This window comes from Wolffia australiana, chromosome 19 (assembly GCF_029677425.1).
Source record: "Wolffia australiana isolate 7733 chromosome 19, ASM2967742v1".
NCBI classification, from domain to species: Eukaryota; Viridiplantae; Streptophyta; class Magnoliopsida; order Alismatales; family Araceae; genus Wolffia; species Wolffia australiana.
In genome coordinates this window covers 5,743,157-5,760,980 of record NC_135853.1, presented here as the reverse complement: position 1 = coordinate 5,760,980, position 17,824 = coordinate 5,743,157, and the positions used below count along the sequence as shown (strand labels likewise).

At 40.6% G+C, this 17,824-nt stretch overlaps 1 pseudogene; it reads right to left on the bottom strand.

Moving 5' to 3' along the window:
• Nucleotides 1-1,370: 1,370 nt before the first annotated feature.
• Nucleotides 1,371-1,436, bottom strand: LOC144715957 (small nucleolar RNA R71; annotated as a pseudogene).
• Nucleotides 1,437-17,824: the final 16,388 nt, after the last annotated feature.

Below are 17,824 nucleotides of genomic sequence, written 5' to 3'. Positions count from 1 at the left end.
GAGGGCGGTCGGCACCGAGAACCAGGCTCCCCAACGAAGTTGGCCAGAAGGAAAGAGGGCGGTCGGAGGTCGTTTCAGTGTTCAAACTTCTTGATTAGTGAGTACTTTCCTTGTTCTGTTGATTGATTATGATGGTTGCAAGCCGCCAAAGCCTGGGCGAGATGTACGGGCCCGTAATCAGTTGATTGTGTTAGGAAGCGTCATTTTCTTGGTTTGTTCGCTACTGAAATCATTAAAAAAATTATAAAAAAATAGCAAGTAGTGTTTGTTTCTCTTGTGATCTGTCAGTTCTGAATCTTCGAATTATTTTCTGTCCCTAGGTTTTGATCTAGTAAATTTTGATCTTGGAAACAAGATCAAGATTGACTTGAGCGATTTCACACTTTCTTCTCATTTTCTCACTTATTTCACTCTTTCTTCTACCCTGATTTCGTCTCTTTTCTCTGAAATTCATATCCTGACTGATTTTATTCTTCCCAGTGGATCCGACCCTTGCTCACTCTTTACACCGTATCAAGTGTTTAAGGAAATTCATAAATTTATTGCATAAATCTAGAAAACCTAAACCACGACATATTTTATTACTATTTTTGGATTTATCAATTGGCGCCGTTGCCGGGGAAGTAAATTGTAAACAGATCTGATATACTTTTCAGACTCAATCATTTTGGATATTTTTCAAAGTTCCCTACCATCATTTGAAATTTTTTGTCTAACACGGGATACCCTTGACGTTTGCTTTTGAGTTCTTTTATGAACGGCAGGAGATCTTTAAATCGGTCATTGGAAGGCCCTTTGCGTCAAGAGCCAGTGTTTCATTGGAACCCTTTGTTTGATAGTTCAGAAGGAGAGAATCAGACCGTTGAAGTCGACATGGACAATAGGCAAAATGAAGCACAAAACGTTCGAGGAGACAACGAAAGGCAAAATGAAGCCCAAAATGTTTGGGGGGATGGACAAAGGCATGAAGCAAGAAGAATGAGGCTAAGGGAGTATTCTGGCCCATCTGAAAGTCAGACAAATACTAGAATTAATGCCCCTGTAGCGGAAGGTGTACAATTTCGAATTGACCCTAATATGCTTCAACTTTTGCCTAATTTTTACGGTAGATTTAATGAAGAGCCTTATGAATTTCTTGAAGGATTTACTGATGTTTGTTACACTTATAGTTATCCTGGAGTATCCCAAGATGTATTGAGGATGAGAATGTTCCCTTTTGTATTGAAAGATAGAGCTAAGGATTGGTTTAAATCCTTTGGTCAAAACTTTCAATTTTGGAGTGAAATGGAAAAATATTTCTTAAATAAATTTTATTCATTTGGAAAAACTAATTCCTTGAGAAAGGCAATTAGGGATTTCACTCAAGGGAAGGATTCATTTAGTGAGGCATGGGAGAGATTTATGGGATTAACTAGAAAATGTCCTCACCATAACATTCCTTCCTGGGAATTGCTCCAAATCTTCTACTATGGACTCAATGATCATGAAAGAAATATGGTGGATGTAGCTAGTGGAGGTGCATTTGTGGAAGCATATGCTGATGAATCTATTCAGTTCATGGAGAAACTTGTGGACAATTGGGCTTATCAACAAAGTTTCTCGGATAATGGAAGAAACTATGGACAAAGAGGTGGAGGTCTCATTAATGTTAAAGCCGTAGAACCTGAATACAAGATGGATAGAATGGAAAGAGAGATTGGAAAGGTGGGTAGGGCTATAACAGAACTTGCTAACCATTTTAAATCTTTTATGCAGAATTCACAAGGGCAAGGAACTACATTTTGTGCGATGAACGATGAAAAACTTGTTTGCTCACTTTGCTCTAGTGATGAACATTCTAATGAATCATGTCCATTGAGTGAACAGGTTAATGCATTTGGAAAACCTAATGAAGGGCACAATCCTTGGAGAGCAAATGGGAATTTTGGTGGAGGACAGCAATGGAATAGAGGAGAAAAGAATAACTTCCATCAAAAACCATTTTCTCATACTCAATTTCCACCTTCTCATAACAAAAATTTCTCTAAATTTCAATCTTCTTCTTATCAAGATCAGACTAACAATACTTTTATGGAATTTATCAGGGAACAACAAAAGAAGCTTGAAGAGAAGGATGCAGTAATTGAAGAAGCACAAAGAAGAATGAACGCAATGCAGTCGGAGCTGGAGAAAGTGAAAAGGGATCAAGGAGCACAAGAGCACCACCCGATGGCCAAGAATGACAAGCTAAAAGATAAATTTGGTGAAGGGGTTCATAGAGAACCATATTCAGGTCAACTTCCAACCCAACCTTTAGTAAATCCTACAAATCTTTCTTTGATTGGTAATGCATCTTCTAGTGGCACATTTGTAGATACTTCTCATGACAATTCATGTAATATAGAAAGCATGCATATGGTTTCAAAATTGAGAAATGGAAAAGTCTTACCTGATCCTTATGAATCTAGAGTGTAAGACCATCATGAGGAAAGGATGGAGGAAAATCAAGACGAAGATGATTTGCAAGCAGAATTTGAATGTTCTAAGGCAAAGCCTAGCCCAAAAGATTATGAACCACCCATTCCTTTTCCTAGTGCTTTAAAATCATCCAAAGAGAAACCCAAGGATAATAAACTTTTAGAAATATTTAAAGAAGCTACTATAACTATTCCTTTAATTGATGCTATTCAACATATTCCATATTATTCAAAAATTTTAAAAGAGTTGTGCACTCCTACTAGAAAACCAAAAAGGGTACATCTCTCTGAAAATATTAGTGCATTATTATTTGATGATATTCCTCAAAAGAAAAGAGACCCCGGAGCACCTTTAATTAACTGTGAAATTGGTGGAATGATTTTTAGTAGGTCTCTTTTGGACTCTGGTGCAATATAATGTCAAAAGCTCTTTATGATAAATTCAAATTTGGGGATTTAGAGCCAATATGGATGGAACTTCAACTGGCTGATGGATCCATAAGGAAACCTTATGGAATCATTGAAGATGTGATAATTAGTGTTGAGAAACTCAAATTCCGGTTGATTTTATTGTTACGGATACTAAATCAACAATGAATTTGAGTCACTCACCCATAATCCTTGGTAGGCCATTCCTTGCTACAGCTAGAGCTAATACTGATTGGGATACAGGCACTATTTTACTAAAAGTTGGAAATGAAGCAATTGTATTACCAATTTCAAACATAATGAAAAGACCTAACGACTTAAGTGATGATTTGTGTCTTGTTGATTTAGTGAAAGAAGATGATTTTGGCTTCAATGTTTGTGATTTATTCACCATTGGTTCCAGGGAGTTGATTGATGAACCATATGAAGAATTAGCCACAATATCTACATCAAATCTCGAACTCAAACCATTGCCATCTTTTCTTAAGTATGTTTTTCTAGGACCTAACCAATCCTTTCCTGTGATTATATCATCATGTTTATCTAAACAACAAGAAGAATTTTGATTACGGTTTTATTGAAATACAAAACTGCTATTGGATGGTCAATTGATGATATTATACGGATTTGTGAGCAAATTTTTAAGCATAGAATTTTTGTCGAGGAAAATGCTAAGCCTACAAGGCAACCTCAAAGACGATTAAATCCGCATATGTTGGAGGTTGTAAAGAAAGAAATTATGAAATGGCTGAAAGCGGATTTCATTTATGCTATTTCAGATAGCCCATGGGTGAGTCCTATTCATGTGGTACCAAAAAAATCAGGAATTACATTAGAGAAAAATGAGGAGGGTGATGGGGGACCATCGTGACAACACCGCCACGGGACGCGTTCAACCACGCTGAGCCGCTCGTGCCGAGGCACGTGACCCAGCATTCAAGTACTCGTCGTAAGTCTTTACTATTTCTCTGTTTTGCTTGTTGAGATAAACGTTCGGACCCGGCCATGTGTTAGGCCTCGTCCCTCGTCCTCTCTCATTTTACGTCCCGTCTCTTTGTTACGTGTAAGAGGAGGGCCACGTCATGCGACGGACCCCTCCTCCCATTATGGCTCCTTGGCACCCTTCCCCCCCCTATATAAGGGGAAGGCATGCCCCAAGGGCTGTAGAGAGTCTTTGAAGAAAAACAAAAACCATCCTTTTACAATGTTCCGTTCAATTTTCTATCGTTGAGTTAATTTTAGTAAGGGGTCGTCCTCCTCCTCCAGCCATCTCTTCAACTTCCAGGAATGTCCAGTCCCTCCTTGAAGATCTGCGGAGCTCGTTGCTATCGCCGGACGAAGATCATAGCAGCTGCAACGTCGAGATCGCCATGGTATTTCCACACCCTCTCGGACGTCTGCCCGCGTCGTTCACCGACTGGTCGCTCTTGCCATAACCGTGCCCGTCCGGTCGGGCGCCGGTACAGTTCTTAAGTTTCCCCGTCGCCTGATACGACCGCCGCCGGCCATTTTAAGGGGCGACAATCTGCTTCTGCTGCCTCCGGATCAGTTCCCACGCTCGGACCTTGCCAGGAGCCTGTTCGTCACCGGTTCCTCCTCGAGGGAATCTTTTCACCGGCCGACCTCAGGTCTCCGCTTGCCAGGAGCCCGCCCCAAGCCCGGGCCTGGCTCGTTATCTGTTTCGGGCGTGATAGTTTTTGTCGACACGGGTCGCCTGCCGTCCAGGAACTGCTTGGGCACCGCGCACTCATGACTTTTGGTCGCCGACCCTTTCGGTTACCTGCTGTCCGTGCGTCGACGCTTGTGCCTGCAAACCGTGGACCGTGGACCGCGCGAGCGCGCCACGACCTCGTCGCTTCCTCCCTGCCGGGTCGCTCTCTCGTGCCTGGTCAGAGAAACCACACGTGCTCGTAGCCTAGCCGCGAGCGCCGCTTGCTCCCACCACCTGTGGACCAATCCATCGTCTTGGGCCCTAAGTACGACCGATCTCTTGCCTCCGCCAGCGTCTTTCGGACGCCCAGAAATTCACCACCCGCACTGTCCGATTGTGCAATCTCCCGACTGTTCACCAGGATTGTGAAATTCTCTCTCGACTGTCTGATTGTGGAATTCTTTCTCGACTATTTGCCAGGATCATGGTCGCCAGGAATTGCACCTGACCAGAGTTATGGTCGCCAGGCACTGCGCCTGACTAGGTTTGTCACTCCTCTCTTTCCCCTCCTGATTTAACAGTATTATTACTCTCTTACAGTGCTGTCTTTCCCTATCGAATTCCGTTGTTGCTTAGTTCAGTCGTTGGAATAGGCTAGCCACCAACGTCGAGTGTTAGGAAATTTCATTGCGGTTGACGATCTGATTACTGCGTCGAGAGTAAAGTCCTTTGGGCATCGCACGCCCCTCTCGGCTTGCTTGTTCGTTTGAACCTGCGGGTCACCCGGAGTCGATCCGGATCTAATCGCCGTCTTAGGATTTACTGTTTCGTCGGCCCACCGTCGGCCCGTCCCTTCACTCTCGAGGGTTTCAAAATGCACATTCTGCATTTTAATTAGATACGCATCAAGCATCTCTGTGACGTAATCCGAGCCGTCGATCCCGGCCGCCCCTTATTACATTAGAGGGTGAGGAAGTTCAAAAGAGAGTAGGTTCTAGTTGGAGAGTGTGTGTTGATTATAGGAAGCTAAATTCTGTCACGAAGAAAGACCATTATCCTCTGCCATTCATTGATCAAATTCTTGAACATCTTGCTGGACAAAATTTTTATTGTTTTTTAGATGGTTATTCAGGTTATAATCAGATAGCTATTGATAAGAATGAACAATAAAAAACAACTTTTACATGTCCTGTTGGTACTTTTGCTTTTAAAAGAATGCCCTTTGGATTATGGAGTGCACCAGCCACATTCCAAAGATGTATGAATGCTTTATTTTCAAGTTTTGTAGGTGAATCTTTGGAGATTTTTATGGATGATTTTTCCGTATTTGGTTCTTCTTTTGATTCTTGCTTAAATAATCTTGAAAAGGTTTTGCAGATTTGTGTGGAGAAGAACCTAGTGCTAAGTTGGGAAAAATGTTATTTCATGGTGGAGGAAGGTATGGTGTTCGGCCACCATATTAGCAAAAACGGGATGGAGGTAGAGAAGGCAAAAATAGAAGTAATCAAAGGCCTTGCTTTACCAATCACAATTAAGGAACTTAGAGGATTTTTGGGATATGCTGGTTTTTACAGAAGATTTATTAATGACTTTGCTAAAATATCAAAACCCTTGACTACATTACTTTCTAAAAATGTTGATTTTATTTTGGATGACAACGCTAAACAATCCTTTCTGCAGATTAAAGAAGCACTTGTTCAAGCACCGGTGTTACAAGCCCCTACTTGGAGCCTTCCTTTTGAATTAATGTGTGATGCTTCAGATTTTGCAGTTGGAGCAGTTCTAGGTCAAAGGGTTGACAAAAAACCAGTGGCTATATATTATGCTAGCAAAACTTTGGACAATGCATAGGTAAATTATTCCACTACAGAGAAAGAGTTGCTAGCGATTATATTTGCTTTATAAAAATTTAGGTCTTATATATTAGGAAGTAAAGTAGTTATATTTTCTGATCATTCTGCTCTGAAATTTTTACTCTCTAAAAAAGAAACTAAACCTAGGCTTATGCGGTGGATATTGCTCATGCAAGAGTTTGATCTGGAGATAAAAGATAGGAGAGGCATAGATAATGTTGTAGTCGATCATTTGTCTAGAATTTTCAGAGGATTGTCTCAGTCAATTTCTGACAGTTTTCCTGATGAGCACATACTTGAAATTCAAAGCCAAAAACTTCCTTGGTATGCACACATTGTGAATTATCTTGTAACCAGACAACTTCCAGATGATTGGGATTATAATTTTAGAAAGAAATTTTATAAAGATATTCATTATTACTTTTATGATGAACTTGAGTTATTTCATCAAGGAGTTGACCATCTTTTAAGGAGGTGTGTGCCTGAAGAAGAACAGTGGAAAATTTTAGAATCTTGTCATTTTTCTTTTTGTGGTGGACATTATTCACCAAAGATTACGGCATATAAAGTTTTACAATGTGGATTCTTTTGGCCAAAACTATTTTCTGACTCTTATGAATTCTGTTTAAGATGTTTGAAATGTCAAGCTGCAGTAAATATCAGAAAAAGAGACCGAATGCCTCTACAACCCATTATTGAGGTAGAAATATTTGATCTATGGGGAATCGATTTCATAGGACCATTACCTATTTTGAATGGTTATGAATATATTATTATGGCTGTGGATTATAAGTCTAGATGGGCAGAAGCAATCCCCACAAGATCAAATGATCATAGAGTAGTTGTCAAGTTTATTCAAGAAAATATATTTTCTAGATTTGGATGTCCTAGAGCTATCATTGGTGATGGGGGTACTCATTTTAATAATTACAAATTTAGCCTCTTATTGAAGAAGAATGCTGTTGAGCATAGAGTTACTACTCCCTACCATCCACAAGCTAATGGACAAGTAGAGGTAACAAATAGAGAGATAAAAAAATTATTAAGAAAATTGTTAGGCCCGATGGGAAGGATTGGTCAAGCCGATTATATGATGCGTTATGGGCATATAGGACAGCATATAAAACACCATTAGGGATGTCCCCTTACAGGTTAGTTTTTGGAAAGGCTTGTCATCTCCCTGTTGAAATCAAACACAAAGCCTATTGGGCTACAAGAAGTTAAATCTCTCTTTAGAAGTAGCAGGGAAACATCGGCTTTGCAAATGCATGAATTGCAGGAACTCCGGAATGAAGCATATGAGAATTCTCTCATTTATAAAGCCAAGATGAAGCAATTCCACCAAGAGCTTAAATAGAATAAATTTTCAGAAAAATCAGAAGGTATGGCTTTATAATTCTAAATTAAAACTCTTTCCAGGAAAACTAAAGTCAAGGTGGGATGGACCTTTTATTGTTACTAATGTCTTTGAGAATGGTGCTGTAATGATTTCTGATCCGAAAACAGGTGTACAATCCATGGTAAATGGACAAAGATTGAAACGATACTTGGATGAGTCACCTCCTAGTCTGCCCATGTCCCTATGTTTAGAGAATTCATCTCCATGTCCACCAATTAAGAAGGCTAGGTTTATTTAGTTTCTTAGGATTTTCCTTTCTTTTCTTTTCTTTATTTTACTTTCTTATGCTTGAGTTTTTTTTTATAAAGTCTAACAAAGTGAACCGGAAATGATTTTTGATGGCATCACCGCACACACCTTGAAGCCTCTCTTTCCATATTAAAGCCAGAGAATATATGAAGACTTCTTCCCCACTGTTTGCTATTCTTAACCCTACATTTTACTGTTTTTATTTTCACATACATGCATTGAGGACCATGCATATGCGAGTAGGGGGGGAGTACTGTGTAATAATTGGATATCTTTCTTGATGGTAAGTGCTCATGGCATGATTTAAGCAGGGGGGAGGGATAATAATACATATAAAATGAAATTAATCATAACCCACGTTAGGTGACATTCTCCTTTATTGAAGCATGGGCATAGAGGTTGAGTTATTAGAAGGAATCAATGGCATGAAATAGATGATATGCATGATGTTTATAGACAATGTGTTGTCAATTCCCAAATGGCGAGGGTATCTGGTAGGGTGAGGAAAAGACGTGAAAATCAAAAGGTTGAAGTACTATCGTCTTTGGAGGGAGTGTTTAGATAGGAGAGAGCCCCCACTCCACCAACACTTTTCATTAGCCAAACCTACTTACGTGTCTTGGCTACCCACATTCAGGTAGGAGTATGCATCTCTTCAAGTCCTAAGCACAGAAATGTCTATGACCCTCTCTTCACCATCTAACATCACCATTTTGTTGTGCATCACCACATCATTGACTCTTCCACTTGTATTCCACCTTCATTATTCCTTTTCATCACCGTGTACCATCCTATCCATTTCCTTCACCATATGAACTGATTTTCCCTTGACCTAGTCCACTTGACTCATTATTGCTAATGGTATGCCTATCTCCCAAGTCCGTCTATCCCCCTTTCCCACGGTATCATCATAATAAAGCCTCTCATCTATTCTTTCAAAATTCAGACTACATATTCTAATCTCATTCGTCAGTCTCTTCTGATTTTTCTCAACACATTCTCATTTGAGTTGGATTTAGAATCACGCCGATGCCTAACCTAATGGCCAAGAGCATCACGAATCATTCTTTGGAGCTAAGGTTGGATTCACATTGATTCTAAACTATGGAGCATGACATCTACACGCTTCGAGGAGAAGAGGCATTTCTTTAGTTCAAAGCTTGACTATGGACATGGAGAATTTATGGGCATTAGATCTTTCATGATCATTGAGAAAACTGAGCCTCACTATCATCTTTATCTTTTTATCATATTCTCTTCTATATCTATCTATCGTATGTTGCATTCGCCCCTGAAAAAAAAAAAAAGAAAGAGGGGAATTTTCTTCTTCTTCTTCTTCTTTCTCAGTTATTCTTGTCTCATATCATAATCTATGATTGAAAGCCCATGCATAAGAACAAGCACACAGGGAGAGAATGTCGCATTATTTGGAGCATCTCTTGGAGTTTACTCATGAGAATGTTGTTGAAACGTCTTCTTCAAAATTTTTCCTCTTATGCTACCTTCCCCAATTTCACTCTAAAATCTTGGGAGTAGTCTATCATTAGTAGTATTGCCCTTTGTGTATCCATATTCCACTTCATTGGACCATATCTATCTTCTTATTCACTTCTATGTCCACTTACCTTGATTTGATCCTTATCCATATCCATCTCCCTTTTCTTCATTCACACTTGTTTTATTGACGTGTTCTGTGCTAAATAAAGAGGAGAAGGGTGTAGCCGCAAGCCGTGAGAGAGTGATCTCGAGGGGTAATGACCAGCTATCAAAATGTGAAGTGAGGAGATTCCAAGATTATAGTATCATACCCAGAGAGAAGTAAGCTTTCTACTCATGACCACCAGCTCTTCCCAGACCAAGAGGGGGTTGATTTCATGTTCTAGCAAAAGCTAATGTCTAAATTGTCATTTTGTTTATCACACTAGGCATGACAATGATTATTCTAATGCTTAATACTCATGTCTCTTGTTTCAAGAATGAAGAACAACCCTAAGGACAAATCATGGGATATTGCTCAGGGACGAGCAATAGTTTAAGTAGGGGGGTATGATAATGCGTAATTTCATGTGTTAATTCGGTATTCTTTTACCCAATTATTTGGAGGAAAATCTCATTATATGCGCATTATCATGTCTAAAAATTATGCATTTCATGATTATTATGATTTTATGATTTTTTCCTGATTTTTTTGGTATTTTTCCGGAATTTTCTAACATCAAAATCAGGAGTTCGTGCGTTGTCCACATTTTCCACGCGGAAAACGTGTCTACATGGCCCAATGAGCGAAGGAGAGAGAAAGAAGTTTGGAGCTGAACTTGTATGGGCCGCTTCGTCTTTTCACCCTCCATCCAGCCATACCCGTGGACCTAAAAACTGGCCACTCCAAACCCCGGTTGGCACCCCAGAACTGAGCTCCCCAGCGGTGGCCAGAAGGAAAGAGGCGGTCGGCACCGAACCAGGCTCCCCAACGGTTGGCCAGAGGGAAAGAGGGCGGTCGGCACCGAGAACCAGGCTCCCCAAACGGTTGGCCAGAAGGAAAGAGGGCGGTCGGAGGTCGTTTCAGTGTTCAAACTTCTTGATTAGTGAGTACTTTCCTTGTTCTGTTGATTGATTATGATGGTTGCAAGCCGCCAAAGCCTGGGCGAGATGTACGGGCCCGTAATCAGTTGATTGTGTTAGGAAGCGTCATTTTCTTGGTTTGTTCGCTACTGAAATCATTAAAAAAATTATAAAAAAATAGCAAGTAGTGTTTGTTTCTCTTGTGATCTGTCAGTTCTGAATCTTCGAATTATTTTCTGTCCCTAGGTTTTGATCTAGTAAATTTTGATCTTGGAAACAAGATCAAGATTGACTTGAGCGATTTCACACTTTCTTCTCATTTTCTCACTTATTTCACTCTTTCTTCTACCCTGATTTCGTCTCTTTTCTCTGAAATTCATATCCTGACTGATTTTATTCTTCCCAGTGGATCCGACCCTTGCTCACTCTTTACACCGTATCAAGTGTTTAAGGAAATTCATAAATTTATTGCATAAATCTAAAAAACCTAAACCACGACATATTTTATCATTATTTTTGGATTTATCACTATCTCTATCGCTATCTCTATCTCTATCATATCTCTATCTTATCTCTATCTCTATCTCTATCACTATCACTATCTCTATATCTATCTCTCTCTATCGCTATCTCTCTCTATCGCTATCTCTATCTCTATCTCTCTCTATGTGTATCTCTTACTCTATCTCTATCGCTTTCTTTAGCTCTATCTCTCTCTCTATCTCCATCTCTATCTCTATCTCTATCTTTATCTCTATCTTTATATCTATCTCTATCTCAATTTCTCTATCTCTATTTCTCTATCTCTATTTGTATCTCTATATCTATCTCTATCTCTATCTCTATTTTTATATCTTTTTGATGGCACGGCACCGTCCGACCTGGCAGATTCGTCACGCGAGGAGCCAGCACCGTCATCGAGCCCGCCACCGATACGTGTCCAGCCGACAGGACGAGCCGCTGCATCGACGCGCGACCCCAGGTTTAGATACTCGGCATGATTACGCACCACCTCTATCGTGGGAGCGTTTGACTTATCCGTTCTTATTTCCTTTTCGTCGATTTTCGTCTTTCACTTTGTGATTGTAGTGAGGGGAAGGCCCATATGAGGACATCTTCCCCTCCCCTCCCCCAATACTTAAGTGGGCCTTCATTTTCTTCCTTTTTCTTCTTTTTTCCTTTTGTTGTTATGGGGGGCCATTTTCCTCTCTCCTATATAAGGGAGGGGAGGGAGCCCCCCCCTACATACTCTTGAACTTTCAGTGAATTATAACGTGGAAGTTGAAGAGTCAGATCGTGAGAGGAGAATAAGAAGAAGAAGAAGAAGAAGACGAAGAAGAAGAAGAAGGAGAAGGAGAAGAGAAAGGGAGAGGATAGAAGAGAACGCCGCCATCCCTGACGCCGCCGGTACCTCCGCCGCTGCTGGACCCTCCGCCGCCGCTCACCCCTCCGTTGTCCCTGTGCCCACGACGCCGACGGTACCTCCACCGCCGCCGGTTCTCAGCTGCCGCCCGCTCATCTGTCGGCGCGTGATCGTGGCCGCGCATCCGCCACCGCTGCGACTTCTACGCTTGCCCGTAGATGCCAAGCCGTTCGGCTGCCGCCCGCAGGCTTCGGTCTGGCCCACTGACACCCCACCGTTCGTAGCGCCGTTCCCCACCGCACGGCCGCACGCCACACCCGCCTGCGCGGCCGCACGCCGCGCCCACCGGCGCTCCGCGTTCGCCCGCGCGCCAAGCCGCAATGCGCAGCCGCACTCTGCCCCATCCGCGTGACGCGCTCGGCTGCGCCCTGTGCCTCCAGCGTGCCAAGTCACTGCGCCTCGCCGTCATTCGCCCACCGAGCACCCGCCCGCAGCTCTCACTAGCGAGCTGCGCCCGCCTGCACGCTGAGCCCACTCGTGCACCGCGCATGCCACACGCTGTGTCCGCTCGCGTGCCCCGCTACCTTGCATTGTGCCGGAACTCCATTCCGCGTCCAGGACGCCGTCCTCTGATTCAGTCGGTCCTCTAGAGCTCCTTACACAAGATATCAGTCGCCAGTGCGACGAAGGTACCCCTATCCTGCTTTCTTTGTCTCTTACTTTCTTCAGTGCATCTTCGATTTGCCTCCTCCGCGCTCGGGTTAGATAGGTGAGAGTGAGACAGGTTGTGAAAATGACGACAACTTCTCGAGAGTCTTACCTGGCTGGTACGAGTCGGGCAAGCCCGACGAGTGTGAGCATAATAGCGGGATATTCCCGTTCGGCGACGTACTCGCCCTCGACTCTCTCGGGCAAGGTTCGGGAGGTCCGTTTGACCTCACTTTTAGCGACCCCGTCAATCTCTGGAACGGCAACACCGCTTCTCGACACTCGCACGTACTACACGTAGGATGTCACGCATTCATCCTCATCATTTATACTGGCCCGTCCGCATTCTCGGACAACACCTCTCGTTGTCGTCCGACTGAGATCCTGATTCGCTATCGAGCCGCTACCCTCGGTGACGACCGGACAACGTCTTGACGACGTCCGGCATCACTTTCTCTATCTCTATCTCTATCTCTATCTGTATCTATATCTCTATATCTCTATTTCTATCTCTATCTCTATCTCTATCTCTATCTCTATCTCTATCTCTATCTCTATCTCTATCTCTAACTCTATCTCAATCTCTATCTCTGTCTTTATCTCAATATCCATCTCTATCTCTATCTCTGTTTCTATCTCTGTCTCTACCTCTGTCTCTAGCTCTATCTCTGTCTCCATCTCTATCTGTATTTCTATCTCTATCTCTATCCCTATCTTGATCTCTATCTCTATCTCTATCTCTATTTTTATCTCTATCTTTTGTTGGGTTCTATAGGCCTTGAGATGGATGAACAAAACAAAATGATGCGGAGGGGAAGATTCTTTGCGAATCGAACGACATCAATGAAAACATGAAACGAAGTACCTTTTCAAAGATCACATCCGTGATTTCTTCAATCCCGGAGCGAGACGAGTCGAGCTGCTCAAGTGTGTAGCCTCTAGGTGTATCCATTCGATCCTCGACACGTCAGATCTCATACTTCTTGTAGATGAGCCCCGTTCAATCTCCATCGGTGTTTTTATGTCATCCCGATCACATCAGGGATGGAGAGGGGGTGTGGGGAGAGTGGAGAAGAAGTGGAGAGGCCCCTGAACAATTCTGGCCTGGGCGAATTTTGTTCAGGGCCTTCCTGTATTTATACTAAGTGGGTATTTTTCATAAAAACCACCAAAACTTAACTATATCTTCCAACATCCAAAAGACTATTTGCGTATGACCCTCTAGGCCCATGTATCAATCTAGTTCACGACTCCAGCGGCCCAATAACCTTTATTGGCCTTCCAAATTAATTAACTATATCATTATATAGAATAATTAACTATATTTAACCGAATCGATAGGTCGAGACTCCGACACGCGGGGTGCCAAGCTACACCTCGTGCCCTAGAAAATACAAAGGAGTGTGTATCGACTCACTCATGGAACCTGTTCATCATCGGTTACCGTGTATGTATAATCCCTCATCCACTTGATGTTCCTTGCACGACTTAGGGTATGGTCAACTGTCAAACCCTAATCGGTCATCCAAGTTAGTACTGATGCATTTGGAAATCATCAGAGAACTCTTCTCTGATAATTCACTGCCTTGGCCAAGGACTTTGTTGCATCGTCTTCTTTGAGCTGTCACCTCTTATACCGAGGGTGGACGATCCCATCTTGACCATTCAATCACCTTCATGTACTTCTTGATGCACCCGAACTAGGACCGTTTAGAATCCCATGGTTAGAGCCTCGTTGGCCATAGCCAACGTACTACCGTCCGTCCACAAGACGTCTTTGGTGTCACAAGTCTAAGAACCCCTTACACAACCGTGACGTGAATCAACCTGATTGATAGTTCAGGATTAATATCATTCAGGGATTTGTACATATCCATTTAGTGAACTCTTTCCACTAAAGACCACCCACTAGCTATCCTTATTGTCGCCACACTAATGCCAATGGGACCGGCCATACTCATCATATTAGTGAGGCTAGATAGTGCTATTATATCCGAATGCTTCGATGTCCTTCTCGCGTATCCTTTGAATAGGAATGTTTAGAACACATGCTTAAAGACTAGTGATCTCTGTATTACGATCTCATCATAATTCACTAAGTCTGATCATGTATTCATGGACTTCATTATACGCATTACACGTCCACTATAATGAATATGTTGTACAAGTGAATATGGAAAGAGATGCGAAATGTGTGATTGGCTTGCTGGTCACATATATTTCCATCATCTTTATCTCTATCTCTACATCTATCAGTTGTTCTATGTCTATCTCTATCTATATCTCTATTGATTCTCTATCTATTAATCTATCTCTATCTGTATTTCTCTCTCTATCTGTATCTCTATCTCTATCCCTATCTCTATCTCTATCTCTATCCCTTTTTCTATGTTTTTTTTCTATCTTTATCCCTGTCTCTATCTCTATTTCTGTCTCTATCTCTATATCTATCTCTATATCTATCTCTATCTCTATCTCTATCTCTATCTCTATCTTTATCTCTCTCGCTATCTCTATCTCTAAGCCTATCTCTATTTTTATCTCTATCTCTATCACTATCTCTATCCCTATCTCTATCTCTGTCTCTATCTTTATCTCCATCTCTATCTCTCTCCCTATCTCTATCTCTTTACCGATTTCCATCTCTATCACTATCTCTATTTCTATCCATATCTCTAGCTCTATCTCTATCTCTATCTCTATCTCGAACCCTGTGTCTATCTCTATCTCTATCCCTATCTTTACCTATATCTCTATCTCTATCTCTATCTCGATATCTATCTCTATCGTTATCTCTATATCTATCTATGCCTGTGCTCTATCTCTATCTCTATCTCTATATCTATCTCTATCGTTATCTCTATATCTATATATGCCTTTGCTCTATCTCTATCTCTATCTCTATCTCTATCTTTATCTCTATGTATATCTGTCTCTATCTTTATCTCTATCCCTATATCTATCTCTGTCTATGTCTCTATCTCCATCTCTATTTCTATCCCTATCTCTATCCCTGTCTAGATCTCTATCTCTATCTCTATCTCTATTTCTATCTCTATCTTTATCTCTATCTCTATCTCTAGGTCTATCTGTTGTTCTATCTATTTCTCTATCTCTATCTTTATCTCTATTGCTTTTCTACCTGTATCTCTATCTCTATCCCTATCTCTATCTCTATCTCTATCTCTGTCTCTATTTCTTTTTCTATGTCTTTTTCTATCTCTATCTCTATCGCTATCATTATCTCTTTCTCTGTCTCGATCCCTATATCTATCTCTATCTATATCTCTTTTTCTATGTCTATCTTTATCTCTACCTCTAACTCTATCTCTATACTTCTCTATCTTTTTCTCTATCTCTATCTCTATCCCTTTCTCTACCTCTATCTCTCTCGCTATCTCTATCTTTAACTCTATCTCTAATTCTATCTCTGTCTCTATCTTTATCTTGATATCTATATCTCTCTCTATATCCATCGCTATCTTTCTCTCCATTTCTTCTTTATCATTTATTCTATCTCTAGATCTATAAGCATCTCTATTTTGATCTTTATCGCTGTCTCTATCTCCAGCTCTATGTCTTTTTCTATCTTTACCTCTATCTCGATCTATATCTTTATCTCTATGTCAATCTCTATCTCTATCTCTATCTTGATCTCTATATCTACCTCTATCTCCATCTCTATCTCTACCTCTATCTCTATCACTATCTCTATCGCTATCTCTATCTCTGTCTTTATATCTATATCTATATCTATCTCTATCTCTATTTCTACGTCTATCTATATCTCTATCTCTATCTCTATCTCTATCGATATCTCTATTTATATCGCTATCTCTATCTCTATCTCTATCTCTATTTTTATTGCTATCTCTATCTCTATCTCTATCTTTACCTCTATCTCTATATGTATCTCTATGTTGATCTATATCTTTATCTCTATCTCTGTCTCTATCTCTATCTTTTTCCTCAATCTCTATCTCTACCTCTATCTCTATATTCATCTCTATCTCTATCTTTTTCCTCAATCTCTATCTCTACCTCTATCTCTATATTCATCTCTATCTCTATCTAAATCTCTATCTCGATCTTTATCTCTATCTGTATCTTTACCTCTATCTCTCTATCTATGTCTATTTCTATCTCTATCTCTATCTCTATCTCTACCTCTATCTCCATATCTACCTCCATCTCTATCTCTAGCTCTATATCGTTTTCTATTTCAATCTCTGTGTCTATCCCTATCTCTATGGCTACCACTATCTCTATCTCTATCTCTATATGTACCTTCATCTCTAACTGCAGTGCTCTCTTTTTCTGTTTCTATCTCTATTTAGTCTCTATCTTTTATTCTATCTCTATTTGTAACAGTATCTCTATCACGAATTTTAGCTCTATCTTTATCTCTATCTCTATCTCTATCTCTATATATATCAGTATTTCTATCTTTACCTCTATCTCTATCTCTTTCTCTATCTCTATCTCTATCTCTATCTCTATTTCTATCTCTATCACTATCTCCATCTCTATCTCTACCTCTATCTGTATCCCTATATCTATCTCTATCTGCATTTCTATCTTTATCTGTATCTCCATCTCTTTCTCTATCTCTTTCTCATTCTGTATCTTTATCTCGATCTGTATCTTTATCGCTATCTCTATCTATATCTCTATCTTTATCTCTATCTTTATCTCTATCTTGATGTCTATCTCTATCTATATCTCTATCTTTGTCTCTATCTCTATTTGTACTGTTATCTGTATCTCCATCTCCATCTCCGTCTCTATCACTATCCTATCTCTATTTCTATCTCTTTCTCTATCTCTATTTATATCTCTATCTATATCTTTTTCTCTATCTCTATCTCTATCTCTATCTCTATTACAATCTATATGTCCATCTCTATCTCTGTCTATATCTCTATCGCTATCTCTATTTCTATCCCTATCTCTATATATATCTCTATCTGTATCTATATCTTTATCTCTATCGCAATCTGTATCTCGATCTTTATGTCAATCCGTATTTGTATCTCGATGGATACCTCTATCTCTATCTCTATCTTTATATCTACCTTTATCTATATCTCTATCTCTATCTCCGTGTCTATCTCTATCCTATATCTCTTTGTATCTCTATCTCTATTTCTATCTCTT